Raw genomic sequence first — 27334 nt, forward strand, 5'->3', positions numbered from 1 at the left:
CAAGCCTCTACCTTGTGTCCCCTGCCCTATACAATATGTTGCAACTATGACTCATCCCTACCCCTCCTATGTAAATTGGTTCCTGAATGAATGGGGATGAATGAGGGTGCTTGAGAGACAATAGTAGCAGGCCTCTACTAAATAATCAACTCAACAACTGAACTATTAGCTTAACAACCGGACCATTGCCTTATGTTGACTCACCCAGGAACAGAACAGAAATCCAGCATTGAAAGACAAAGACCCTACAGAAATCAGCCAACCCACTATTGCAACACAGAGACCTGGAACTGCACATCCTTGCCTGGAGTGCACATGCTCAGTACACCAGGAGCTGACCCTTGCCTGGGCATGCCCCTGCCACTAGGGCCACAGAAGGTCTGCCCCTATAAAAGTGGGATCCCCTCTCCATCTGGACCAGCACTACGCCACACCACTTATCCACCCAGAGGCCCTGCCAGTGTCCCCCTCTGGACAACAGCTTGCTGGAGAAGACCCCAACTGGCGACTGAGGATCAATTCACAGCCTAGGACAGGTAGCTATGACCCACCTTCCTTCCCCAAGCAAAGGACCTGGACTCTGTCCCTACACACCTTAACTTCAATCCCTTCACCAAGCCTTTTTCTCTCCTGCTACCACTGTGTGGGTATGTATGCACGTACTTGTGTTCGTGTGTGTATGTGTGTATAGGAACCGATAACTTTGTGGGGCTGTGTAGCATGTTGTCTGTTTAATAAACCTGTTATTTTGAAACCCTGAGTTGGGTTTTGTCTTACTGACCACTCAGCCCTACTCCAATTTCTGCTTTCTGCCCCTCTGATCTTCCCCCCATGTCTGTCTGTCATCTCAGCTCCCTCTCTGTGCCTCCCAATTATCTGCTCACCAAACCCTAGACTTGCCTCCCAAGTAACCCCAGGGCACAGAGACCTTAAGTAACCCCAGGGGCCACTTTAACCTTAAATGACTCTATTCTCAAATGACCCCAAGTAACCCTGGGGTACATTGACCTCGAGTAACCCCAGGGGTCACCTGACCTTAAGTAACCCCAGCTCCCCGTCCAGTCTGCCTGTTCTAATCCTGGCCCCAGCAACTTTCACACTCTTATTTTTTCCTCTCTCATGTTAACCCCCATCCACCTCCCTCCTTCCTCTCCTTATGGAAATCTTTGACCCTTGACTCCCCCTCCCATAGTCACCAAGCACCCTAGGTATCTTAAGTACCCCAAGCACACATATACCACATCAGCCAAGTTAGGAATTCACTGTGTGCGCCTAGTGCATATGTGCCATGTGTGTATGCACCTAGTGTGTGCGTACCTAGTGTGTGTATGCACCTAACTGATTTTTGTGTGTGTATATGTGCAATTGTGTCACACCCTCCCATTCAACAGTGCAATTTTGAGATCCTGAGACTTGGCCTGGCCCTACAGGGCAACATAAGCAGAAGTCAGCTGCTCCAGGTGAAGCATCTAAACATGTGTTTGGGACAGTAGCAGTTTTAGCCAGGGTAGAGTAGCCTTAGGCTGCCAGCAGGCTCAGTGGGGTCAGCCCCAGGGCCCCAGTGGCAGTGTCAGGTGGCATTGGGGCTAGCTGGGGCACAAGGGTGCAGAGCTGTGTAGCTAGGCAGCAGGCAGCCCCCGCACTTTAGCACCCTCATGCCCCAGCAAGCTCCTGTCACTGTCTACATGTGCATTTCATCACACTTGATTACTCTACAATACGATAGTACTTTCCCCAACATTACTAATTTATGGTAGAGTTAATTTACTGTGCCCTAATACCGGCACATGTGTAGACTGTGATGCTTTACTGTAGTGCTAATTAGGCAACTCCACAATAACGTGCATGCGTAGATGCACCCTCTGGGATCAGACTTGCTTCATCTTCATAAAGAAGGCAATGTCTTTCCAAAAAAAAACAACAACCCAGAGCCTATCTTAGGCCATCACACTCATATGTTGCTTAAAAGAACAATAAATATACCTGTTTGGTACTTACAATCCTGTTTGCGTGTGAGTCTAAGAACAAAACTGTCTGCAGAGACTGAAGTCAGTTTAGGGTCAGTTCAGCAGAGCTGTAAAAGAAGGGATGCACACACTGTGCTCTCTCTTTCCTATGGAGATGTTGCTTTGGTTCTGAATTGTTTGGTCTTAATTTAAAATTAAAGTCAATCAGACTGAAAACATTTGTTTGGAGAAATAAAACAATGAGTAGCCTCTAGTTTGTCTGAAAATCTAGAAAAAAACTCCCCAATGATACTGAACGAGATCCTTTCCTTCCTGTTTTTCCTTACTGTACTAATCACTAAGACAACAGAGAGATATTACTATGCTTGTAAGAATTAGCAAGGATCCCACAGCAATACCTCTGACCATCTGGATCAAATTGATGCTATTTATGAATGGAAATGGAATTCAATTGTATGAATCACATGATAGGACAGTAAACATAGGTTTCCTTTCAAATCACAAAGTTTGAATTTAAGCACCCAAGAGATACAGAAAATCCTAACTACTCAAAAAGCATACACACAGAAAGCCTTTGACACTCACATGGACGAACAGAGATGGCAAAAACTTACACTTATAAATTTATCATCACACTCTCCCAGGAATCTGACATCTATGCATGCATGTATGTGTGCACATGCATGCATACAAACTTTGTTAGAGATACCTGACAAAGTGTGAGGTCTGCAGGAGAAACCAATATAAAATGGCATTCACAAAAGCAAAAGGAACATGAGAGGAAAATTTAGACTCAGGGCAAAATGGAAACTAGGTTGATCTTTTGAACGAGAGTCAATCTCCAATCTACATCTTTTTATCTGCATTCTGCAGGAGGCCTCGCGATTGAGAAAGTAGGTCTAGAGGCAAAACCATTGTTATAAAATCAGAAACTGCTAAGTGATGTTACCGATAAATTAAACCAGTTTTACTCCTTCCTACTTGGAGCCACATCCAGAGAAATGATAAGATATAATTAATAGTCACAAGAGCTATATGCAAGCACTTGGACTCACAAGCGTAATAAACCAACACTGATTCATCCACATAACAACTGCAGGCTGACACTGATTCACAGACACTGCAGCTGCAGACAGACTGACTCAACCAAAGCAACTACAGGCTCAGACTTGGAACCATAACAGCGTAGACAGTGTTGCAAATCAGATGTTGCAGACTATAAACACAACTCATACGTTTAGATAATGCAGCCCCCCAAGTATGAGCTTTGATATGCATGACTAACTAAACAAATGCAGTCTCTTCTCATCATTCTTGATCTTCACTTCCCTGTGTTTCTGAAAAGACATTTATAACTAAGTGATCAGCGATCACTCTTTGAGGAAGGAGCGAGGTCTTGCATTTGCAAAGCACTATGTGTAATACCCAAACCTAGAGCAGTAAAATGTTGTGTCTGTATGGACATACTCTGTAGGAATACAGAGCATATATAGGTATATATATGGTACAGACAAAAGTGTATTCACACAGCAATAGTGTATACATACACAATGAATGCACAGAACTGCTATATGCAGAATGCACGTATGTGTCTACAAACTGAATATATATTTAGCTCAAGACTAAAATGCCAACAGTAGAGACTAGGGGAGTTGTTGAAAACCAGGGTTATTTACTACGCTTTCTACCTGGGTGTATAATTATGTCAGGTTTCAGTCTGTACATTGTGCTACTTTTTGTAAATGGTTGGCAGGCATACACCCACTGAGATGAGAGGATGGGCTGAACTGGGGCATAACTGAGAAGGAAGGTGACTGCAAGGAAGAGAATGAGAGAGAAAAAAGGATAAAGGACTGAAAAAGGAAAGAGGTGTAGGTGAGATGGGAAAGGAGGATGGGGGAAGGTGAGAGGCTGACTGAATGAAGGATAGGATGGGTGAAAGGGATCAAGAAAAAAGCACATGTAGAAAGAACCAAGGGGGGAGAAAGAGAAGCTTTGTGACAGAAATTTATCAGAAAAGATCCAGACCAAAGAAAAGCTGAACCTGTCTGCTGACCTGCCCTCCCAACTGTGTGTAGAATACACCTGGACATGTACACATAGTGTGCTTCTTAATTCACAATAATGTGACAGGACAGGAAAGAATCTGTCATCAAACGTGTTGGTTCTGGCATGCAGGGCCAGCACTCCCCACTACCAAATCTTCCTTTGGTACAGGGAGGTGGTTGTGCTCACTTGCATTCCCTGGCTTTCTCTAGTTATGGGGTAGGGAGAATAAATCGGACACCAGGAATAGTCTGAACAAACAATTTGACACAGAGGACAGTCTGGAGGACAGCCAAGTAAGTAAAAGTCTGTAGGAATAGCAATCACTTGCATCAGAGATATTTTTGGTTAAAAATCTGTCATTTACAGTGGGGGTCTTAAATGTATGGTCCATGGGCTGAATCTGGCTTGCTGGACTACCAGCAGCCTACTGAAAGTGGGGGTGCAGGGGCTACCACAGAATTCAGGGCCCTTAGGCAACCTCTGCCACTACCCTGGAGCCCCACCATCACATACTTGCTGCCACCCCTTGCCCCCACCGCTGCCCCAGGCACTGCGCCCAGTACTGCCAGACCCATCAGAGCTTCCACTGGCGCCAGGGCCTGGGGTTAATTTGACATCCCTGATCAAAGGTATAGAGCAAGAGTTGAAGAAGTAATGCATTGAAAGGATATGTCTGCATCCCTAGCACCCACCGTCTTAATTTTCTTCTAAGAACCACCCCACCCTGGTTCTTCTCATTGTCCAGAGAGGGCAACTCTTTAGATCTTGCTTAAACTTTTCTCATCCTGATCTAGCAACTGAATAGTTTTCTCTTTCACTGTTCCCTTAAAAAGATGAGGAGGTCTAGAGGCTAGGTGATAGGTTTTGCACATCACCAGTTTAAGACCAACCCATGCTAGGCGGCATCAAAAGTCATTACTGCCTGATGGTGATCTTTGAGAACTGGAAATTCACAGAAGAGTCACGTTTATTTATTTGTTTGAAGACACTGCAGACTTGCAGATGGCTGGCAGACTTAAGGATGTCATTGGACAGGAAAATGAACTAGCTGTTCACTCCTAGCAGCAGTTCCTGCAGGCTGGGGCGTAAAGGACACTGGTAGGAAAGCACAGTGGAGGAAGCTCACCCTGCTGCTCCTCACACTGTATCTGCTCTGTAGATAAATAGGTTTCACTGTGTAGGGCTGCCAATCCAGTGCTTAATTTGATTATGGTGTCCTTTTAAAATCATCTATGTCTCAGAACATAGCCTCCAGCATGTTTCAGTTTGGAGCCTTCTTTACCCCTTTGCCATATCTCATAGCACACATCTCTTCCTCCCCCTCCAGGCCCTAAGCTTCAGAGCCCATCAGACCCCGTCTAGAATTTATTGACAAGTGGAGTTTGACACACATCAGAACCCTTTTTAGAAACTCGTTCCTTCATTCATCATCTCATCACAGAAACTTGTTCATTAGCTTATCCTAATTGAGTACTTTTTCACCTGAGACACTTAAAACCACTTTTGTCCTCATATCCTCAGCACTTTAAGTGGACTTCTTTTTTTTCTTTTCCAGGGCTAAGATGCTGCATACAGAACTCCACAATAGTTAATCCCCAGGAACTCTTTAATTTTATGTTCAGTGCAATCTTGTTTAATCTGTATCACCCTAGCTCTGCAAGGTGCACTATATTAGAGATGTTCTCAACCTTCAAGGGTTAATCATCTTTGTAATACAGTATACTGTTGTCAATGAACTAAGAAATGTTGAACCTTTACTACTCAGTGCTATGTTCTGATCTCCCTTGGGACTTTTGCTTGGACACCTATGGACTGGTGTACTGAAAAAAATACACTTTCCAGGCATTCACACTGGGTTTGCAGTACCCTCCTTTAGAAGCAACATGCTATGTAGCCACTCCTGGAGACTGGGCAGAAGGGGAGAGCTGTTATTTCAGTGATCTACATTTGATAACTTTTCATGATGCTCCCTCAAATAGCCTCCTCCCTAAAAACGACAGGAAACTCCTTCACAAGGAATTCCTCCCAAGCCAGAAGGGACCAAAACAAAGCTCCATCTTTTGCTGATACCAAGCAAAATTTTGGTGCTATCAGCATGCTTTAATGAGCTCTTTTAACACTGTAGACCTAATACAAATGCCATCATTGCTGGAGAACACCACAGAGAAAGCTTCCCTGTTATTCTGCAGCTAATGCTTCTTGTAAAATGCACTGTGTCTCCTTCTCTCTCTAAAACAAGTTGACCATTTCTCACTACCTCTCTTTAGAATAGGGCAGATACTCACACTACTGGCTAGTATTTGGGATAAAGGATGTGTGTGTCTTTCTTAAAACAGCTCTTTTCCCAAGCAGATGTTTGTGTCCACCTATACAGGGAACGGTTTAAACCAAACCATCTTTACTCAAACTAACAGAGTAAGAAAGACAAAGGTAAAAGGAAAGACAAGTCCAATTAAAATGTATCTACATTTATCTGTTGTTCACCAGAGAGCAAACAATACACTGGATCTTAAAAAAATAAATTAATAATAATAATAAAGTACCCGCTAAGCAACAAGGAATATATGATGAAGTTTGAGAAGAAGAGAAATGGGGTTCTAGTTTCCATCAGGGAGACAAATATGGTTTAGAATCCAAAAGCATCTTCCCTATTCTATTGTCATCTTCCTTCTTGAAGGAGACTCATTTTTGTCTCCTGGCAGAGTTGTTATTTACAACTTTACTGTATGCTCACTGCTTGTAAGCTTCCAGGAAGATGAACAGGGTGGAAGCAAGCTGTAGGAGAATATGTATTTCTCCCCTTTGTGCAGCAGCACGTTAAAGGTTAAACACACACTAGCCATTTAATGTGGTTTCCTCCAAGGGTTGTTGGCAGATAGATATCTAAGTATATACAGATATATATCCTCTGTGTGTGTCTAGATAAATAGATAGATAGATAGATAGATTGCATATTGCAGATACAATAGATAGTAGTTTTGATTGCAAATGTTTATCTAGTGAAATACTCCTCTTTATGTGTGCTGTCTCTTACATACATATTACTATTCTATATATAGAGAAAATATACAGAATAATAAGATATACAAAATCAAAAAAGTCAAACGTCTGCCCATGCCTGTTGGTCCATCAGTCTTGCATTGCTAAGGCATGCCTGTTTTCATATCCAGCAGCACACAAGGGGGTGATGTGGCTCAGATATGTCTGTGTGTATGTGTGTGTGTCTATATATGTATAGACAGATATATGTCACACACAGGACATATATCTGTATATACTGTGTCTACATATATATATAGATAGACACACACACACACATACACACACACACACATACACACAGATATGCTAGCCACATCACCCCATTGTGTGCTTTTGGATGTGGAAACAGGCATGCCTTAGCAATGCAAGACTGATGGACCAACAGGCATGGGCAGACGTTTGCCTTTTTTGATTTTGTATATCTTATTATTCTATATATTTTCTCTCTGTATAGAATAGTAATATGTACGCAAGAGACAGCACACATAAAGGGGAGTATTTCACTAGATAAACATTTGCAATCCAAACTACTTCAATCTGCTTCCAACTTAAAAAGGTGAACATCTATAAATGATTAACAATTAATACTTATTCCCTGCTTCAACCAATGATGTTTAATCCTAAAAAAATAAAACCAGGGATGCACACAGCCAGACATTCTGATTTCAGGTTGCAACCAGGAAAGAAAATAACACTCCAGATGCATTGCATTAAAATCCCCTGTAAGAATAAATTTTAACAGGGACAAAAGAAATGAAGGAGAAGCATTTGCATTCCTTACCGAGCTGCCCAGTCCCTTCCCCAGTGCTGCTGAGGGAAGAAATATGAGCTGAAGCGAGTTATGGGATTGTTGTTGGGTTTCCTTCTTTCTTTCTTTCCTTCTGTATTTTTCTTTTTCTTTTTCGAACGGTCAGGTTTTCAGTTCGCTGCTGCCTGAGCTTGAATGCTCTGCTATTCCAGCAGTATCTGAATACAGTGATTGAGCTGCAAGCATTTAAATTGCTGTTGCTTCAAATGAAGCTAGTGTGTTGTATTCTTTTTTCTGAGACAGTAAGAGAAAGACAGAAAGAGAGAGAGAGAGAGAGAGAAAGGAGGGGGAGCAGAGGCTGGGGTATTACAGTGAGGACGGCTGTCTGCAATTCTCCTGTAGTGGTTCTGAGATTGGAGATGTGAAGTGAGAAAGCCTCCTCCCTGCCTGCCTCATTCCCTCCCCTCCCCAGCCTCTGGAGGAGGGTTTAACGACTCTGTCTGTGCACATCTTGTCTTCCTGAAGAGCAATGAAACAGAAAATACACAGCTACAGTACATCATCATCCACAGCATGGAGGGGACCCCTCCCTCCCCATACTGTAGCTTTCCAGGGGGAAAGTCCAGTGTCACATATAAGGCATGTCTCAGTACCCTCTGATAAGCACTGGGTTCTAATTTGGCCTCTGGATGGCTAGCAGAGACTGCCCAAACAGAGTCCATCTAAGGAGGGAAGGAAAGCAACAGAGGGGTGTGGGTATGGATTTCCCAGGTCAAAAATCTACCTGTTGAACTGGTAAGTCCCAAATGCTGTAACTCTCACACAGCGGCTGATGGTAAGCCAGGAACTCATTTATACCCCATCCTCTTCCCAACTTTTATGCAGACACTGGACAGGGTGACTTCACTGTGCCAAAATACTGAATCCACTCAAGCGCCGTTGGTATCAAAGTTTCGTTCTGAACTTGAATGCTACTTGGGTTCACATTCCACTCATTAAAGAGTGTGAAGAATAAAAAAGATCCAAAGTAAAAACAAATACAGAAAGAAAAAGTGATTGGGGTTAAAGATAGAGCAGAGTGGGCCGAGTGAAAACAAAACAGTGAGGTGTGGAGTGACCAATGGAAGGGGAGTAAATCCAATAGAAGAACAGATTCAGGATGTACAGACCAAATCCAGGGCTTAACCTTACATAAACTGAGCTGTAGGGGATTTATATGAGTATATTGCTTTTCCAGATCTACACCCATGAGATATACAAGTTCATCCCAAATGATCAGTGCCACAAGACTGTGTATAGGTTGGAGCTGCTGCAGTTGAATTTAATGGGGCAGACCTATGAGGTGTGTAAGAGATTGTAACCCCAACCCCGTTTGGTCCCTCTGATAATTCAAAAATCTCCTGCAAGGATGCCAAAGGAGAAGACAAAGAAGGTGAGTAAGCATGGATCTATAGAAAGCATGCTTTCCTTTTCCTCTGCAGAGCTCCCATTCCTGAGAACCTTCCTAGGACTATGTGTAGAATCTGGAAAGTACATAAAAGGCAGATTTCTCATGAAAAATTTAGCCTCACTTTTTAAGAAAATGTAATGTCAAACAGAGCTCCACGTTGCACATTTCTGAGGAGAGAGTTCTAGCATGCCAGAAAAGCTGCTTTACCACTTAACAGTAGCGGACCGACTTGGAGGCAGAAGGGGGCCATGGCCCCTGGACACTGGCTGGGGGGTGCCAGTCGGGCCTTTCACAGTTCTTATCATGCAACTTGACTGTAAGTATTGCTACCAGAAGGGTGGGGGCCATTGGGGGGTGCAAATGCAAGCACTGGCCCCTGGGCACCAGAGACCCACAGAATGTCACTGCCACTTAATAGAATGCTCCACCATAATATTCACCACTATCATGCCAACTTGGTCACACAAATTACCTACTCCATCTCTTGGGATAATTTGTTTAGTTAACATCCCCACAATTATCACAAAGATGTATTTTCTTTCCAAGTCCAAAGACATTTCCTCCTACCCAAGTAGCAGCCCCATCCATACCTTTTTTGACATCTGGTGGTTTAGTTCAGGATGCAATTCAGAGATTTATTCCAGGAGAAATTTTAAGGGCAGAGTCAGCTCCACCTTATTTTCACAGAGCATAGTGAAAGGAATTGACCATAGTCACTATCATAAGCACCCATATTTCACTTTCAGTCTAGGAAAATTGCAGCTGGCACTGTAGGTTGGGGAAAAGGTATTTAAAAGGAGCATCAGCCCAACGGTTCAAAGGAAAGTTCTTGAGTCTTTGTAGTACTAATTCAAGTTTCAGAAAGACGTAGGGATCCTGAATGTGAATTAGACCCATAGAGAATCTTTAGTAGCTGAAAACAACTATAAACCATGGCAGGGGAAGAAATAAATTGCAAGTGCCATGTGAACTTTCAAGTCAAGTGAATAGCTCAGGAAGCAAGGCATTGAAAAAGAAACTTGAATGCATATGTTGGATTTACCTGATTTTGATACAACCAGTAGGCAGAGAGATGTCTGCATGTTCCTCACATGTGTAATTGTGACTTCCATGAAACTGCTTAAGATTTGCAGTTCAAAAAGACAAATCAGGTCTTTAGAATCTCAGCTCCTCTTACATGTCTATATGATAAACAATCACCATTTTTCCATGTGTCTAATAGATGGCCTCAGATTCTAAAAGAACTTGGCTGTACTCCATCTGAGCAGTCAAGGTCTATGACTGCCGAAGTTCCAAGAACGATGCTACCACACAGAGCAAGTCTGGATCTGCATGAAAAATCTGGACCTTCTGCTAAGACGATTCCAGAAGACAGTAGAAAGTGGCATGGCATAGCTGGTGCCATAGCATGGTGATCCAAATACAAATACTAAAATGTATTTGCATAAACCTGGGGTACAAGGGTAAACTTCTTGCTCTGTTTCTCTAGTGAATCTAGGAGTCAAGGGATTAGTGAGAAGTCACGATGCTCCTCTTGACTTTAAAGAAATGAATCTGGTTCCCTGCTTGCACTTAACATTGGAAGAGGGAATTTGCTCTTGTCTGTCAAAGCACAGCTCCACTCTACAGCTGCTAAACATGGTCTTTGCTAATTTTCCAAGAGCTAATATCTTGGCTACAATTCAGGTCATCCAGGACATACCTGCTTTCCAGCGGGTGCATTTACACATGTGCATTTACTGTACAGTAACCAAAATGACTGTGCAATACAGGTGTATGCACAACCACACTGCACAGTTAATATGGTGAGGTACGCCAACTTAACTGTAAATTTGACAACTGCATTCATGAACATATCAAATTTACGCCCAATTAGTTATTGCTCAGTAACATACATGTAGAGGCGTTACTGTGCAGTAGCCCAGAAGGCCTTCCTGCTGGGCCTGCCCAGCTACTAGGGGGCCAGCCTGAGTCCAGTCCCAGGGCTCTTGGCTGGTCACCTCTCCTAGCTTCAACTTGTGACTAAAGTTAGTCCCAAGGGCTGGTAGCCATGTTGCCGGAGGCTGGAGCTCTCCCCAATGACCACAGGGGCACATGTCAGGCTGCTCTGACCTGGGACTAAATTTAGTCCCAGGTTATCTGCACATGTAGATGCTGGTCTAGTTCCACTTACTGGTCAGTAACGTACTGAGCAGTAAATATAAGCCAGCATAAATGCACATGTAGACACACCCAATGATAGGTAGAAGGTCACAAGTTAAACCTCCTGAAATTTGCCCATCCCAAAGGGTTCATAACAAACAAAAGGATCCACCTTTCCTTCCTGGGGATAAGCTAATACCTAGTGATAATTTTGTCTGTCAGGAACTTTTTTTTAGGAGGAAAAAAGTTCTTAATGCTGGCCTTTTCTTTGGCATTCCTGAAGCTACCAAAGAACAATCAAGATGGACTTCTCAAATACAGTCTGAGATGCCTATCAAATAAAGTGGACACACTATAGGACATTTCCCAACAGACTGCCTGCCAAGGCTCCAGCTGTCCCCTCTAAATTTGTAACTGACAGTTAGCCTGAGCTGCAGACACCTTCCCATTATGAAGTTAAGGAAGCGCATGTATGCTGGAAGTCATCAGACCCTGAAACTTAGAAAAGTTGGAAAAAGTATAATTATGAAGCTGCCAGTGGCAGCCATTTATTTTGCTCCCCACCCCCAGACAAGTTGGCACCCAGGGCAATTGCCCTTTGCCCTGCCCTAGTCACACCACTGGCTGCCCCAAAGAAGGAATGACATGACTTTCATTGGTATGAGAAGCCATCTTGTCTCTTAGCCATACAGAGAACAACTTCTGCAATGGGTGATGGAGAATGGTAGGAAGGCAATGGCTGAATATGAAACCGAATCAAAATGGAGCCATTTTGCACAGCCCTACATTCAATGGGCAGCCTCCCACCTAATTAATATCGTAATTACTCAACAGCAAGGTGTGGCAAGTGAGATAGGCGGGCAGTGCGCCCAGAGGCAGTGGGAGATCAGCACTGTTTCTGGCTTGGAAGCTCCCATATTTGCCACATTGTGCCTTAAAAAGAAGATAGAAATCACACTTAAAGCCTCTTCACCATCTCTGCCACCTGCCCCAAGCTTCCAGCACCCAAAGATTTGACAGCATCCAGTTAAAAATGCAGTGAAAGGCCAGAACAATGGAAGCAGCAATTTCCTCTGAGACACACCACCTTGGTTTTTCCCATATCTCCCTATGTTGTTCTTCATCACAAGGGTATTAGGAAGGGTACAGAGAAGTTATGGGATAGAAGAGAGCTCCAAGATCCTGTGAGACACTTGGATTGCACTGGGAATCTACCATCCATCATTCAACTGATTTTTCCCCTGGGAACTGGTGTTTCTTTTGAGAATGCCACTGAACCTGGGAGAAGCACGTCTCTAGCTGTTTAGATGGCAAGCTCAGAACACAGGAATGGGCAATGCTACTTGTTGCCCAAGAATATAAGATCCCAAACAGTACCACAGTGGACTCAGGCTGGAGGCAAACAAAAATGTTCATACTCTGTCATTGCCACAGTTACTCACTTTCACTTATGTATGGCACTGGAAGGGAATATTGTGAGGAACTGGAGTCAGACAAAAATGTTCAGATACAGAAATGACTCCAGTCATTTTAAGCTGGATTAATGACCTTTGTGAGTAATACCTTTGCAAAATTCCCCAGCAGCCTTCACCATCACCATGTCATACTGTGGACCTGAAGACACCAACTCTGAAAGGTGAAAGCAGTTCATCCCCGCGGCCGTGGGTGGATCCAGCAGGAAGGGAGGGGAAGCCATCCTCTTTGACTGTGCTGCACAAGCTCAGTTTGCTCTCAGAGCTCACAAGATGATTAGCAGGGTTCCTACTGGAACCTAGCAAGCCCAGCAAGCTTACAGAGCTCACTAGGCATAATGACCTCCAGCAGGGCTGTAGCTGACCATCCAGTGAGCTCAGGGAACTCATTGCACATTGTGAACTCTGGCAGGAAACCAGGCTAATCAGCTGGTTAACTCTGTGGAGCTCTGGCAGGAACTGTATATGCCACATAGCCAGTGTGGTTTAAGTACCCTCCATTTTACCCTCCCTGGATCAGTCCCTGCCCATGGCCTTGGCCAATTTAGGTTATCTCCTTGGGATTTAGACTGTAATTCACCAGTTAGTCCTATAGGGCCACTGGCCAACACCCAAGTACTAACAACTTTTAGTCACTCTCAAACAGAGCTTACCATTACTAGTTTGCTTCTTTCTTTCTCTTAGCCCACCCCCAGCGCCATCTTATGATGTGTTGAGTTCTGAGGTCAATGCATTTTAAATGTTTATTTAAGTATGCAGAACAAAAATCAATAATGTTCTCCTGCAAATGGTTCCCCTGTGTAAGAGGGTAAACAAGGAAAGAACAATCATGTATGGTAACATTGCCAACAATGTTGGCTGCTTACATCAACAGTTCACATGCAACATTAACAGCCCTTTCAACCCCCTATGAGATGAGATTGGGCCAATTGTCTGCACAGTTCAGTGACATGCTGGCCATTTTCAGCTTTTATATATAATTATACCTTCCCCCTGTGGATGTGCTGGATCTACCAGATATCTATATATGCAAGTCTGTGGACCTGGGGCTTTGAGAGGTCATTCATCATCCAAATATGTGGGGATAACCATCCAACCAACAAATGAAGGAACCAGCAACTCTTGGAATTGGGTGTTTTATGGTGACACATGTAATGAGGACTAAGGAGATGCAGAGGTGCAGTACAGCAAGGCTTAGAGCAATCGGGAGGATGTTATCATTGTCCCTGGATGTGAAAGAGGGAACACTATCAGGACCCTGGTATTACCTAGCAGGGAACAGCCAGCTCTAGGGTTACTATAGAAGGAAGGAATAACATTGATACCTAATGTTATCTGGCTGGGGATATCCTGACTTCAACCCCATTTGGAGGAAAAGATGACACCCTGCAGAGTGCAATACACCCTACAGGTACATCCAACAGCCCAAGAAGCACAAACCCCTGGCTTGTGAAGCTCCTAAGCAATCAGTGTTTAATGGCTGCTTCTTCTTCTTCCTTTTTCTTTTTGGAACAACCTCCCATCTCTCCTTTTTCTACAGGGAAAAAGAAGTATTGAAATGAATGCTTGGAGTCAGGGACAGAATTTGAGTTATTATGTTTGGGTTATTCCTGGATGGTGATTACCAAATAATTAAAAGATCTCTCGGATGTTAAGTGCAGCAGCCTGGAAACATTTTAAAAAATGAGCCAAGCTCCTCCTCCAGCACAGCTTTTAAGAAGGTGAAATAGTACCCTTGATCTCAGTAGGGATAAATGGGTAAGTGCTTTGCTGAAGTAAGGTTTGAGAGGTGAAGCCCCCTTTGTGAAGATGTAGGCAAAGGGGGAAAGTGCAAAGAATAAAACACAGCAGTGCTCCAGCATGGCTTTGCCTACCAAAGCCTTCCTGGAGACATGCTCCATTCTTGCATTACCAACAGCACTAGAAGCAGTTTGGGTGCTGACAGAGGTAGGTCACAGACATTTTGAGACTATGCAGAAGAGCTCAGCTCTGGATGAAATCACCTTAATATCCCCTGGACTCCATGTCCACTCACCCTCCCTTACCATCTAACACTGAGGCCGCTGGACTGTTGAGCAGTATGGATCATTCCAGTCGCACAAACATGCACAGACATGCAGATGTATAGGTAACTGATGCTAATTGGTTACACAAACAGTCCTCATATCAAAACAATGGGATATATGGAGGAGGAAGCTGGGACTTCCAAGCTGAGTGGCTTCCGAGCAGAAGATCGCCCACATTAGCTCAGAGTGTGATAGCACCGATATGACACTGAGAGAGGGCTTGCTGCCCTCAGCACTGCTGCCGGACTGATGGGCGATAAGAGATTTCCGAACCTCACATCCTCACCCACAAGCCACCTGTCCACAGATAACTAGGGTATCACCCACTGGAAAATTAGAGCACTTCAGGGATGAAAAGGCAAAGAGACTGAATCTGAGTTACACCGGGGCTCCTTTACACCACCTAGACAGCACAAAGAAGCTTCGAAGTGTCATTGTTGATTTGTGCTCTCAGGTACCTTTACACTACCACAGCAGTGTGGGAGGATCAGGCCCACAGCATTGCATGTTGAAAAAAGGGGGGAGTCAATGAAGATGTGAACCCAAATGAGGGACTCCATGGGACTTCCCATGCCTGCACTTGACACCCTGATCCATCTCTTAACCCAATATGTGTGGTCTGCCTTTCCTCAACCAGTCCCATTTTCCTCTCCACTCCTATTTCTCCCTGCCTCCCACATGCTTTTGTCCCAGCTTGCCAACAGAGCAAGCCCATACTGATAGGAGCTGTGGTTAATGGGTCCTGCCCCCTTGATAACTTGGGAGAAGGGAATTTCCTCCCCACAACTTGTCCAGTGCCATGTCAAGGTCATGCAGGACCCACCTCTCGCTCTGTGTTCATTGCGCTTTTCTCCCCTTCTCCCTCACACAATCTGCTGTTATTACTTCCCCCTCTTTGCTCCTTGTTTCTGTATCAAGGGCTGCATTGTTAAAGCTGGCTGCTGCAAGTGCTTTATTAGCTGGTCTCCATGGCAACGTGTCTACTACAGCTTAACTCAGAGACCCCTATGTCTGTATGGCCATAAATCAGTCACCTGACTGCTTTCCATGGGTAAGACACAAGCTAGGGTCACTCTGCATTATCTGTGCTCCAAGCAGGCAGATTTGGGAGTCCTGCTGCAACCATTGCTAAGCTCCCCAGCTCTGATCTGTCCTCAGTAAAGCATGGGCAGGAGCCAGGCACATGTGCACACCACAGCTCTTTTGTTTTCCCTATTCGGCACCATGTTCATACGGTAACAGGACACAGACAGCAACAGACAGGCACACGATGGCACACTACCGGTCTCCACTTTGTTCCTTCGGATGCAAAGTCACCTATAGCTACAGCCTCTGGGCTGAGGAGGCTGAAACTTCAGAGTCGAAAGCCCACCCTGACATTATCTGATTGGTCAAGGAAAGACCAGGCAAGTTGTGATGTCCCAGTTTCCAGGCAACCTGGATCTAGCCATCCAATCTGGAAATGAGTGAGTTAGTTCTTTGGGTGGTGGTGGGGGGAGGAATGCATTGTTGCTTAGACAAAAGAGAGAGAAGGCGGAGTGGAGATCTGAGATGATCCTGTGTGCATAGCCTGCAATAGTAAGCACAAGCTCAGGGAAAGAGGGAGAGGGAGAGGAAGCCAGACCTTTTTAAACTTGTGGCAAGCAGGCAAGGTGCAGAGACATAGCAGCCACTAGAGCTGGGCTCCACCTGAGAAACTGCATGTTGGTACACAGCACCTTCTCGGGGCAAAGGCAGCACTGGTCCCTCCAATGGCAACTAAAGGATTAGAGCTGGCCTCATTCCATCCCGCTACCTACAGCAGAATGTCTCCTCGATGCAGCGTGCAGAGGGCGAGCCTTCTCCCTCCTCTGCAAGACAGATCCCCCAGCTCCTGTCAGCAAGAGGTACAAAAACAGCATTACATCAAGCATGAGCTGTTCCCAGTGTGGTAGACACAGCTCCTTATCTCCCTTCTCCCAGGGTTATGGCAAAGATAGCTGCCTTTCCATTCATTCCCTCTGGGACTGTCCTTCTGAACTGCCTGGCTTCCAAGTAATCCTGTGGTTAATGTCAAGTTATCTGCATTTGCAAGTAAAAAGCTCATGGCTGGTAAGGGTGAGCCACTGCCTTGAAAGGACTGGGTTTTCACTCAGCACCTTTAGCACTCTTAACTGTCTGAAATGGATGGAAATCTCTTCTGTACTTCCTACCCTTGCCCCGTGCTGTTACGACAACTGCTATATTAGTTGTGCACCTCAGATAAAGTCAGAACCACCAGTGTTAGGTACTGTACAAAACTCAAGGAGTTTATGATATAAAAAGAAAAGGTTTGCTGAGGGTTGGTGAAAGAAAGAGTTTAATGCCATTTTACAGAGGTGGGCTGGGCACATAGATTAAGCGACTAATCAGAATCACACCGGTGGATGGTGGCAGGACCAGGGAGAGAAGTCAGATTTGCCTAGTACTACAACAGTGCCTTAACCACAAGATTATTTCTCCCCCTCCAGCCACAGTCCCAGAGGCGCTTGCATTCTAGAAACTGAAGCTACAATCTTGATCTAAGTTTATAGGCCTGAAAGATACACTTGAGAATTAATGTGGTAGATAAAACAAGCATTAAAAGTTGCAATCCTTTTATGCAGCATATCACTGACCATTAGAGCTCTATGTCCCAGCAGATCATCATGGCAAAACATATTGCGGGAATTGCATGTTCCTATGGAAAAGTGTGAGCAGCAGGGATCCTGGTTTTCTCTGATTAAAAAAATCCCCAGTTTTTGGTTTAAAAAAAAGTAACCCCAAATCCACATTTTTCCGTGATTAAACTGAAACACCACTAGTATATATAAGTACTATATATTAGGGCTGTGTGAAACTTCGGTCCCTGATTCAACTCAGTGGAAATTCGGCCTGATTCAGGGGGCAAATCTCTGAATCTGAATTGAATCAGAGGACCCTTTAATCTCTTTGAATCGAATCAAAACCCTCCAAATTGATTTGCAGATTCAGAAAGATTCAGAGATTTGGACATAGATGCAGCTTTAAACGTTTTTTCTACATACCTCTAGGTAGCAGGCAGCTCATGAATACGCGATGCTGGGGCACATGGAGTTTCCCACAGAAGCACGGGGGACTCCCCAGTGTGCTTGGCAGCAGAGCTGGAAGTGGACCAGAAGCACTTCCAGGTCCACAGGGGAGCACGCAGGGCCCTCCCCCACATCCCACCCCCCTGGCTCGATGACTGGTGCCTCTTGGGTCTGGGAGGGGCACCTGAGGTCTCCCAGTGGCTGATCGCCGAGTTGGCGGGGTATGGGGGGGCACGTGCTCCCTGGCGGACCCAGAAGTGGATCGGAAGTACTTTCTGTTCACTTCTGGGTTTGCCACTGAGCATGTGGAGGGCCCCCCACACTCCTGTGGGATGATCCATCTGCCCCAGGATTGCAGCATTCACAAGCAGCACTGGTACCTCAAGTTATGTAGAAAAACATTTAAAGCTGTGTCTGTGTCTGAATGGCTGATTCTCCAAATCAGCAGCAAATCTTCAGATTCAGCCAAATCAAATCACTGTCCCTGATTCGATTCGGCCAAATCCGAATCTGAATCGAATAGGGCCTGCTTCGCACACCCCTACTATATATCTATATATTAGTGGTGTTTCATTTTAAGCATGGAAAAATGTGAATTTGGGGTTACTTTTTTTAACCAAAAATTGAGAATTTTTTTAAATCAGAGAAAACCAGGATCCCTGGTGAGCAGTCTGCAGCTCCAGCAGCCAAGTTAAAATGTTACATGAAGTGTCAAAGCTTAGCATGAATGGAACTAGTCCAAGCAGTTTGGATTTCCAAATTTTAAGTGTGAAGAAGAGCAACCACATAGATCAGCAGAGACAGGTGTGAGAACATGACCCTCTTGCAGTTGGATATACGACTGTAGCATTAGCTCAAAACCATGAGTTAGTTCCTCTGCAAAAGGTCATGAGATTTTAGAAATTGGTAAAATGCTTTATTTACAATGGTACTTTAGCACCTTAAGATGTAGATCAAATCTATGCAGATATAGATCAAAAAGATGCTCAATATGTGCCAAAACAGCTTATGCACTTAACTCCCATTGAAATCTATTCCTTGATGAATGAATGGACTCCTACAGGCCAGATTTGCCTTCTAGTGGTTGAATCTTTCAGGTTCTGTGTTTTAACTCATCTTCTGCAACCCAGAAGACTTTAACCTACATGAACATTCCAGTCTTGACCTCAGAATAGTTGCCCTTAAATGACAAACCTTTAAAAAACAGCTTTAACACAAAATTGTCGAACAAGAAATCATACAGACTGGATAGTGTTAAGCATGGTCTCACTAGAGACTATGGGTTCTTTTCCCATTATCTGGATTACCTTCCAGGGCTCTTATCTACATAATCGGCATTTACCTGCTAAAAATGTTTTTGATTTAATCTTCCTTTCTTAATTTATAATGATTAATTAAGTAACATGGACATGATTTACCACATAATGGCTTACTATGCTATAACTATTAAAAGGTGCTAGCAGGCACGGCACGTCATAACCATTTTACCCTCCTCCCCTTGCAATACTACTTTATTGCCAGGTAGTGTTTTAGGACAAGATTTGATATTTTTGGTTTATTTTCTTGGGTCGTTCATGCCAGGTTTCTTTGCGGGAGGGTGGGGGGGGGGGGTGGAATTGTTAGTGGCTTTACTTAAGAGTCACATTTTTGGGGCGGGGGTTGAGTTTAATAAGCAGTGCTGCCCACCTCCCCTGCAAACCCTCCTGGTTTTTTCTTTGTGCGTGTTGCTTACTACATGGGGCAGTGCTGGTTGGGGCAGGAAATCTTTTCATAAAAAGGTCCGCAAAAGCCTGCCTGCCTCCCCCTCACAAGTCTGGATTGGCATCAGGGTCTGTTCTGCAGGCCTCCCAAAGGGGCTGCCCCCCTGCTCAAGCCTGGTCCTAAAGCAGTTCTACCTCCCACTTTTTGCCCACGCTTGTTGCACAGTACCCTTGGTGTGGGGTACACAAAGGATCTGGCTGCCTCCCCACCACCTCCCTGTGCATTGACATCTGGGTATGACAAGCATTGCATCAGGACTGATTCTGGCAAAAACATTTTCCCGCCATTTCAACTGGGAAGAATTTTGCTTTTGCACTTTTTTTTGGAAGGGGCTTTCTTGCTTGCTTTCCATGCACTTTTCCAAACCTTCTCCCCCCCAGATTTTTTGAGCACTTTCCAGGCCGGCATCATATTTTCGGGGGGCGGGGGACAGATGGTTAACACCAAAATGAGGCCTGAGGGCCTATAAATTGGGGGAACAGTGGTCGGGGTGCACGTACGCTGTATTGACGAGACAGTTTTGAGGCAGATAAGAGATGGCAGCACTCCAAAGGCACAAGGACGCAGCCCAGCGGGACACTTTCCCCCTGAGTATGCAGCACTTCGATAAGAACAGTGCAGCCTGCTTGCTGTTGATGTTGGGTGGACTGCAGTGTTCGAGTGCAGGATGAGAGCTGCTTTGCAATACTTGAAACAGGACACCATGACGTGTTCATCATACAGCACATTTACGCATTGGTAAGTGACACCCAACACTTGGCTGTGCTCTGAGGGTGAGGGTGTTGCATTGTTTCCTTCACTTTGCATGTAAATAGGGTTGTTGGATTTAAATTGCCATGAAGGAAGGTGCAAGGTTTTGCACAGCATGAAATCCTGCAGTCACAGCCCAAGGTTCAGGGTGGAGGAGGGGGGGAAATGCCCTTCCCCCCTTCCTTGGCCCTCAGTCACCTTTCTCCACCTCACCTCCCTGTGCCCCACTCCAGGTACAGGAGAGTTACCCAAGTTTGGGGTATTTTGCACTAGATGGTGGTTTTCCAATACAAATACTTAAGCACGCATTATTGCCCTCCTAATTTTAGCTCCCAATTGCTACCCATATTTGCTTTTGCTGGTCACAACAGGCAGAAGAGAAGAACACACTCACAAAGCCTGAGAGGCATGCTTGGCACCACTTCTGTCCCAAGTGGCAATGCTGCCAAGGGTTTCTATTCATTACTCGCAATATCATTGTATTCAGATTATTGAAAAGGCAATTCCTCAGGTCTGAAGCCTAGTGAATCTGTACCAGGAAAGGGCCTCACTCCCTCTTCCTCCTGCTGCAGAGACAGACAGACACACACATGCACACACACACACAAATAAAGAATCAATCTAAAAATCAATCAGACATTTTATCTTAAAAGGTATCTTTGTAAGACAGTGTGGAAGCTAAATCGCAAAAAAAAAATCCCAAGCTCCCTCTTGCCCCATGGCTGGGCTTCTTGGGCACAAAACTTCCCTCCATGCCTCTTGCCCCATGGCTTGGCTCTCTGTTAATACTCTGGCACACCACAAAGGTCTACTTGTGGGCATATTGACAAGGTGCTGGGGCCTGTAAGCACCCTGCTTCATGCTTGGGCAGCGTCCTCCCGCTTACTGGCAATGTTTCAGCAACTGCTGGCTGGGTAGCTGGTGGGTGCAGGGGGCAGGAAAAGGCCTCCTTTTCTAAAATAACCTTCCCTTGCTGGTGCCTGATCCTGCAGGGTTGATCAATCAATAATCATTCAAATGATCAAATTGACAAAAGATCAAATAAATCACATAATGAAAAAAATATACACATACACTAACACACACACATAAAGAATCAATCTAATAATCAATCAGTCGTTTTGTCTAAAAAGATATCTTTGTAAGACAGTATAGAAGTTAAATAGCAAAAAACAAAATCCCAAACTCCCTCTTGCTCCTTGGTTGGGGCTCTCAGGCACAAAACCTCTCTCTCTCTCTCCTTCTGGAGCCTATCAGTGTGCCTATGGAAGAAAATAAACAATTCATCAGGAACTGCATGTATTTCTACACTGTGTATGTCAACATTAAAATGGATTATCTAAATAATTTTATGTAATAAATGTAACTGTCAATGCTTGGACTTATAAAAATGTAACTCTCTCACTCTTGGTTTGGCTAAATTTGAATGTCAACATTACTACGTGAACTTTTACATAAAACAGAATCATCTGCCTCTCCTCCTATGGGTCTTTTGTGTCCTGGGGTCAAAACAAGTGTTTTTCCTCATCTCGGATCCATTGCAGCAGCAGCAGCAGCAGCTTGGGGGTGGGCTGGGGTTTTTGCTGAGGTTCATTCATATTCCATGGGTCCTGTGGATCCCCATGCCCAGGACAACTGCACCCAAATCAGTGTTGGTTGGGGCCCATATGAGCCGACTGCACCTCTCCACCCCCTCCCCTGCCACTCACCACATACAGTGGTGTACTTTGGGGTAATGTGGGAAAGGATGGTGTGGTTGGGTTGAAGAAGGAAACGGACCAAGCTACTGTCTTATTAATTAGTCTATTTGCATGTGAATTCTATTACAGCTTGTACTGCAGATCATCGCCTGCAGTCATCTCCCCAAACCAGTTTTATATCTGCCTCTTTTCTCAGGTCACCTGCCACCAAAAAACAACCCAGACCCATCACCTATGCCCCCCATCCCACACACCCCCTCACCTCCATCCTGCACCCCATACTGAGACCTCCCCAAGACTCCATTATAAACCCATTTTCAAAGACAAATTTTTATCAGAAAGACTTTACTCAATGACAAAACTAACAATGTGGAAGAACATCTTTTTGCTTATTCTGAATGTTTCCAGCCATTGGTCAGCATTTCATGTCAACATGACTCTTCTTTCCCACCAGTCTGAGCTGCTTTTGTGTGCCCATATCTGACAAGGCTTGCCGTTAATGCATGGCCAGGAAGCCACTATAGTCCTTTGAAACTGAGCTTTTTGTTTGCTGCAATGCGAGAGCAGCTTCCCCAGTTCAATTAACAGCATCTTCTTCATGGCAAACATGCAGAGTTGGCTCTTGAGGAGTTCTAAAAGACAAGACCCACGGGTACATCGAGTTGTTGAAGTCCATCAGTAGAACCATATGTCTGCGATGTGAATGTTCAATAGCCTTCAAGATTAACCTCTGCTTTCTACTTAGTCCATCAGGATTTGAGGAAGATATTGTCTTTAGCAAGCAAGACCCACAAAGATTTTGGCCTGTTGTGTTTCCTCTTGCTCAAAAGCCTGCAAAAGTCACTCCCAGATTAGTATGAAAACACTTGCATCATTTACATGTCAATAGCTACACAAACCATGGGCTCCCTGCAACGACAGCTTTCCTGTTTTGTTTGAAAAGAGCTGAAATGTTACCATACCACATTCCAATCCCCACCCACCCGAATCCTTCCTAATTGTATTTTTCATTAATCTGAAATAACCAGTAAAAAATTGCAAGATTAGCACCTGGTGTCTTGTTGAATCTTTGCAAAAGAAATTCCATGGATTTCCGTGGATTTAAGAGTGACCAAGTGGCACCTGTAATGGCCACATATAAGAAAGCATGGGGGGAGAGGAGGGGAGGCAGAGATGCCCCAGCTCCGGGGTGTAACGGCTACATATAACAGTGCATGGGAAGGGCTGAGATACACCCCAGAGCTGGGTGCAATGGCCACATATAACATTTCATCACAGCCCTCCCCATATACTGTTATACATGGCCATTACACTCCAGAGATGGGCACACCTGGGTCAGTCCTGGATCAACATGGTTGTGTCTGAAGAGGTGAGTCTGTTACTGTGGTTGTTGTCAGGGGGAGCTGTTCCGGCAGTGAGGGAACAGCAAGGCTGGCAGACAAGGCGTGAAGGCCCTGGTGCGCACCCCTGTTGGAAAGCCAGATGAGCTGTGTGGTGCCAAAGGGTGGCAAAGGGTGCGGGGGCAGTCCTGGGATAGGCAGCTTCCCTGTCACCCAGCAATGTTAGTGACTCCATTAATCCCCAAAGTCTGTGAAGGAGCAAGAATGCCTAGCTCCAATAGAACCCCATTTTGGGGCTTTAAAATAGGCACTGTCAAAAAGAGAGGGGGAGGCAAGAAAGACCAGAGAAAGACTAGGCTTGGCAATGGTTTGGTGGCCAGCCAGGGCAAGGTGTGCCCCCAACTTCCTGTTAATGCCACTGGGGGACTGTCCTAAAGAACCCTGACCACAGTCCAGCCAGGCCCAAAGTGCAGTTTGTGTGTGCCAGGCTGCCAACTAACAGTCCCCCATGCCCACTGTACTAAGTATTTGGCTGAGATTACAGATTGAAATCATTTCTGGGCCATCTGACACCATGCCTGTGTGCCACCAGGGAGACACTCCTGGCCATTCCTGACCAGAGTCTTGCCTAGCCCCAGATGTAACTTGGCCATGCCAGGCTGCCAGCTGACAGCACCTCAGTCCTGGTGCTAAGTATATGGACCCAAATAAGGAACTGGAGTTTCTGGGAAATGGCAAACTGAGCTTTGTTCTGTTCTGACAGCTCACTGCTCAGGCCTGCCAAGCCAGCCATGCAGCTGTAACAAGAACCCATCAGTGGAAGGTAAGCAGACACACTTCCTACAGAAACCAATTGAATCAAGTGTGATACATGCTACTTTTACACAGGCTTTAGCCACCAAGGGGTATAAAGAGCTGAGATTTGATGCCACCACACTACCTGTGTTTTGGTCCCTGAAAAGATGAATATCTTGCCATGTTTAGTAAACTTTACAGGGATAATAGGAAGCAGAGGGAGGAGAGAATGCCTAACAGTTAGAGTGAATCTCATTAGCTCTAATTAGCTGAAACAAACCAGCAGAGACGCAGATAATAAGAGTTCTTGATGATATTAAGGTGAGCTGCTGCAGCAGGAGATGTGCTATTCAGACACTTAGCTGCTGGATGCCTTGATATAAATGTCATAAAGTGGGGTTAAAAGCTTCACACACACATGAAAACACAGAGGTCTTGAATAGGAAGGGACCACCTGGGTCAAATCCAGTCCCCTGAAATCAAAGCGGTCCTCAAGAAGATCCACTTTCCCTCCCACTTCACTCGTCTGCAGACATATGGCAACAGAAGAACCCTATAACAAATTGAGGATTTTTATTACAAAAGAATCTCCTATAATATGTACAGGAAGACAGTATGCAAAACACAGAATCTCCCAATGGCAGGGAGATATAGGTGAATATTTCCAGACAACTGTAAGAAGTAAACTATGCTCCATGCTGTAGAGGATGACAAAAAACCCCCAATGGTCTGACCAGGGAGGAAACTCCTTCCTGACCCCAAATCTGGTGATCATTTGAACCCTGAGCACATGAGCAAGACCTAAAGGGCACTTGAGAGATTTCTCAACACCACCAAGACCACCAACACATGCCTGCCAAACTCCTACTTCTAGCTATGGCCAATATCCCATGCTTCAGAGACAAATGACTCCCCTCCTCCATCCACCCCCAAAACAAACAGAAAACCAACCCCCCACCCCCCGCCCCTTAATAGCCAAGGAATGTATTTACAGGGGGAAATAAATTCTTTCTGGTTCCTGAAGACAACCAGAAGAAGGCCTGAAGTATGAGATTAATACAATATAATGTGGTGCCAAGAGTTCTGTAAGCACATTAAATGATTCAAGAGGCAGAGGAATAAACAAAGGAAGGAAACCTAATTCAGAAAGGGCTGGCAAAACGCCCTAGCCTGGGCTTTCTCACTTGCACACACAAATCATAAGAATTCCCTATCCTGTAAAAAAGGGTCCTCAAAATAAAACAAAACACAAGTTCATCTCATGAATCCCAAGATTCTGTGAACCTATCCACCCAAAGCAAAAATGCTCTAATGCTTACCCTTGACCTGTACCACCAGGAAGATACCTGTCACTCTGAGACCACTTTCTCTAGCTTCAACTTCTGCCTCCAAATCCTGCCCTTACATCCAGGAAGTCAGGTGGCCCCACACTAGATACCTCTCACATATACAAGTAACCCCACACTGTTACTGTTGCCTTTCAACCCCATCAGAATATCAAATACTTGCAGCTTCACATCACACATTGTAATTACTAATCCAAGAATAGCCCTATCCTGGACCATCCTTTCAACAAAATGATCAAGCTCTATCTTGAAACAATTCAATTTTCTTTCCCTCACTCCTGTGTTCAAAAGTTGATTCCAGGACTTAACTCTTCTTCAGTTCATAGTAATACAACTTAATTCAAAGCACAATGGTGTAAAGAAAGTTTAACTGATATGGATTTCACATGGCAATACCAGCCCTATCTCCCCTCTGGGTCATGTCTAGTAGCAGGTCTTCCTCACTTTCATTAACTGCAACCTGCTCACCAAGCAGGAGGAAAGGCTCCTACGGCCCAAGTCCCAATACACTCTGTATACAAGAGGCAGGGACGGGAGCTGATAGGAGGAGATCTCGGCATGGCATTTTGCAGCTTCCATCTGCTGATTCTGACCGCAAACACAAAGGAAATCTCTCTTCCCTGTTACTTAAGGAGGGTTTTAACATAAACAAATCATAGATTAGCTCCAGTGTGAGCAGCACATATAAATCCATGAGCAATGTGGAGAAGCATGGGGGTGGGGGAGGAACAGCCCAGCTGCAACTGAACTCCAACTAGCTTCAAGCATCAAGGACAACAAAAAGTCCTTTTTCAGATATGTGGGGAGCCGGAGGAAAAGCAAGGGCAACGTTGGACCCCTGCTAAACCAGATGGGGCAACTGGCAACTGACGCCCAGGAAAAAGCCAACCTATTAAATAGGTACTTTGTGTCAGTCTTTCATCAGTCCCATGGGACGCCCATGCCTGCTATGGGACAGGGAGATCCGGGTGATGGGGATCCCCTACCCTCCATCAATGCTGACCTCGTGAAGGAACACCTTGAGAAGCTGGATTCCTTCAAGTCAGCCGGCCCTGACAACCTGCACCCCAGGGTACTCAAGGAGCTGGCGAGTGTCATAGCCCAGCCCCTGGCATGGATCTTTGAAAACTCCTGGCGCTCTGGTGTAGTGTCCAAAGACTGGAAGAAGGCCAATGTGGTGCCGATCTTCAAGAAAGGGAGGGGAGTGGATCCGGCTAACTACACGCCCATTAGCCTGACTTCTATCCTGGGGAAGATCTTAGAAAAGTTTATTAAGGAGGCCATCCTTGATGGACTGGCCCAAGCTAACATCCTAAGGGATAGCCAGCATGGGTTTGTTGCGGGTAGGTCTTGCTTGACCAATCTCATTTCCTTCTATGACCGGGTGACCTATCACTTGGACCAGGGAGAAGAGATTGATATCATATATCTTGACTTCAAAAAAGCTTTTGATCTGGTATCCCATGATCACCTCTTGGCCAAACTGGTCAGTTGTGGCCTTGGCTCCACCACGATCTGCTGGCTGGGAAATTGGCTCCGTGGTTGGACCCAGAGGGTTGTAATTGATGGCAGTAACTCATCGTGGTGCCCTGTGACCAGTGGGGTCCCTCAAGGCTCTGTCCTTGGACCTGTGGCGAA

The 27334-nt window shown here is 45.0% G+C and overlaps 1 protein-coding gene and 1 long non-coding RNA gene across 2 annotated transcripts in view; both read right to left on the bottom strand.

Moving 5' to 3' along the window:
* Positions 1 to 8199, bottom strand: part of LOC149858313 (gamma-aminobutyric acid receptor subunit alpha-3) — a 192625-nt gene extending 184426 nt beyond the window's left edge. Inside the window, exon 1 of the mRNA XM_090059539.1 lies at positions 7840 to 8199. The gene's annotated coding sequence lies outside the window, so the exon portion shown is untranslated. The remainder of the gene's footprint in view (positions 1 to 7839) is intronic.
* Positions 8200 to 22707: 14508 nt separating this feature from the next.
* The window catches only part of LOC149858315 (uncharacterized), a 52803-nt gene continuing 48176 nt past the window's right edge, over positions 22708 to 27334 (bottom strand). Inside the window, exon 4 of the long non-coding RNA XR_016443997.1 lies at positions 22708 to 23046. This is a non-coding gene — a long non-coding RNA (uncharacterized LOC149858315). The remainder of the gene's footprint in view (positions 23047 to 27334) is intronic.

This window comes from Crocodylus siamensis, chromosome 8, assembly GCF_052110815.1.
Source record: "Crocodylus siamensis isolate JL-2025a chromosome 8, ASM5211081v1, whole genome shotgun sequence".
Taxonomy (NCBI): domain Eukaryota; kingdom Metazoa; phylum Chordata; order Crocodylia; family Crocodylidae; genus Crocodylus; species Crocodylus siamensis.